At 48.2% G+C, this 2,730-nt stretch overlaps 1 long non-coding RNA gene across 1 annotated transcript; it reads left to right on the top strand.

Moving 5' to 3' along the window:
- Positions 1 to 1,879: 1,879 nt before the first annotated feature.
- Positions 1,880 to 2,500, top strand: LOC145806709 (uncharacterized). Its single transcript, XR_014350169.1, has 3 exons — positions 1,880 to 2,035; positions 2,164 to 2,325; positions 2,419 to 2,500. It is a non-coding gene; the product is annotated as an uncharacterized LOC145806709 (long non-coding RNA).
- Positions 2,501 to 2,730: the final 230 nt, after the last annotated feature.

The following is a 2,730-nucleotide window of genomic DNA, read 5'->3' on the forward strand; positions in this document are numbered from 1 at the left end:
GAGGGATTTACTTCATTTTCTGTATTTTCGTACATTTCGCACCTTTGCCATGCTTGAACACGCAGTTTAGCTTATGACATAATACTTTGCTTGCATCCTGAACATGTAGTTTCAACACTCGAATTTCTGAACACTCAGCTCATTAATTAATTGCGAACACACAGTACACATTAGTTTAGAGGTGAACACACGGCTCAAACACTGATTTGTCGAACACACAGCCCGAATTCGAAAGTGAACACACAGCCCACACTTTAAATTTTCTGAACACGCAACCCAGATTTAGAATAGTGAACACGCAGCCCACACTAGTTGAAATTTGAACACGCAGCCCAAAAATTAAATTTTCTGAACACGCAGCCCAGATTAGATAGTGAACACGCAGCCCACACTGATAGAAAGTTGAACACGCAGCCCAAACTTTAAATTTTCTGAACACGCAGCCCATATTAAATAGTGAACACGCAGCCCACACTGATAGAAAGTTGAACACGCAGCCCAAACTTTAAATTTTCTGAACACGCAGCCCAGATTAAATAGTGAACACGCAGCCCACACTGATAGAAAGTTGAACACGCAGCCCAAACTTCAAATTTTCTGAACACGCAGCCCAGATTAAATAGTGAACACGCAGCCCACACTGATAGAAAGTTGAACACGCAGCCCAAACTTCAAATTTTCTGAACACGCAGCCCAGATTAAATAGTGAACACGCAGCCCACACTGATAGAAAGTTGAACACGTAGCCCAAACTTCAAATTTTCTGAACACGCAGCCCAGATTAAATAGTGAACACGCAGCCCACACTGATAGAAAGTTGAACACGCAGCCCAAACTTCAAATTTTCTGAACACGCAGCCCAGATTAAATAGTGAACACGCAGCCCACACTGATAGAAAGTTGAACACGCAGCCCAAACTTTAAATTTTCTAAACACGCAGCCCAGATTAAATAGTGAACACGCAGCCCACACTGATAGAAAGTTGAACACGCAGCCCAAACTTTAAATTTTCTGAACACGCAGCCCAGATTAAATAGTGAACACGCAGCCCACACTGATAGAAAGTTGAATGCGCAGTTTAAACTTTAAATTTTCTGAACACGCAGCCCAGATTAAATAGTGAACACGCAGCCCACACTGATAGAAAGTTGAACACGCAGCCCAAACTTCAAATTTTCTGAACGCGCAGCCCAGATTAGAATTTGCATGTAGCTTATTTCACTTCATCGGTACACAACCCATTTCATTTTATCGGCACACAGCCCAGTTCATCTCATTGGCACGCAGCCCAGTTCACTTCATCGGCACACAGCCCATTTCATCTCATTGGCACACAGCCCAGTTCATTATTGACACATGTATTCATTCTGAATGCAGGTTGGTTCCCGCAGCGTACGGGGGTATGGTTCCACCGCTGCACGGGACTGGTACGCTGAGCTCCCGGAGGCCGTCCGAGATTTGATAAACTTGGCAGGATTCGGGGCTTTCTGCGTTGGGTTGTCCCGTTGCTCTACCAGGAGGACTCTGATGGCAGCCTTGGTAGAGAGATGGTGGGACACCACCAACTCCTTTCATTTCTCTGCTACCGGGGACATGACCATGACGCCTCTAGACATCGCTGTGTTGACTGGCTTAGACATAGGAGGTTGGTCTATCCCTTATGATGAGGATATGGGCAAGTGGGAGGCTGCTTGGATGTATCTATTGGGGGCTCGCCCGCCTGTTGACAGGGTTTCTGGGAGAGTCCGATACACTTGGTTCTCTTCCCACTTCCGGCGGGCGGAGATGGTGCCCGAGACTCCTGAGGAGACGGAGCAGTACGCCCGTGGTTTCCTTATGTTCCTCTTCGGGACTACTCTGTTCGCCGATAGAGGGAACACAGTAGGGCTATACCTGCTGAGCGCTCTGGTTGACCTATCACAGGTCCATCGATATGACTGGGGTGGCGCCGGCCTGGCTACCCTTTACTTTTATATGAGCGCGACCTCCCGCGGGCGGGGAGATTTACTTGGCGGCTACTGGAGAGCCTGGGAGGTACTTTTCTGTCCTCTTGATTTACATTTCTGCTCTTCATTACTTGTACATTGCACTCACAGCGCACTTTTACAGTCTGTATTTTGCTCTCAGCATTTCATACTTACATTCTGCACTGCTTTTCTCAGATATGGGTCTATGTATACTTCCCAGCATTAGCCCCAGAGTTGGAGGTGGCAGGGGTTCCCATGACCCCATACTCACTAGTGTTCGAGGGCCCGCACCGGCCGAGACCCCGAGAGACCCTCATTTACCTGCGACAGTACTTTGACACTGTGCGGCATTCGGAGGTACTTCAGAACTTCCAGTTCCTTTCATTTTCATCTTTGATTTGCTCTGTATACTCCCGATTTCTGATTGGTTTATGCATTTATCATCCGCAGATCTCATGGCAGCCTTGGGCGCCCCTGGGTGATGGTCTTCGACTTCAGTATACTGGAGGGTCGGACATCTCCCAGTATAGGGTCCTGCTCGAGGGGCCGGTTGGCAGGGCATGGTTTCTGGGGGAACGCTTTCTGCGCCAGGTATGGGGGTATCTTTCTCAGGATCCTCCCGCAGTACCCCCAGTCAGTATGCGGACTGCTGATAGGCTCTCTTACTCGGAGGTAGTCGGCGCTATGCTGGGTAGCGATGCTTTATTATATCTTGAGGAGGGGGACTACGCCACTTACCGTCACATATATTTGATTCCTCCA

This window comes from Camellia sinensis, chromosome 14 (assembly GCF_055761805.1).
Source record: "Camellia sinensis isolate YWXY chromosome 14, ASM5576180v1, whole genome shotgun sequence".
Classification (NCBI taxonomy): domain Eukaryota; kingdom Viridiplantae; phylum Streptophyta; class Magnoliopsida; order Ericales; family Theaceae; genus Camellia; species Camellia sinensis.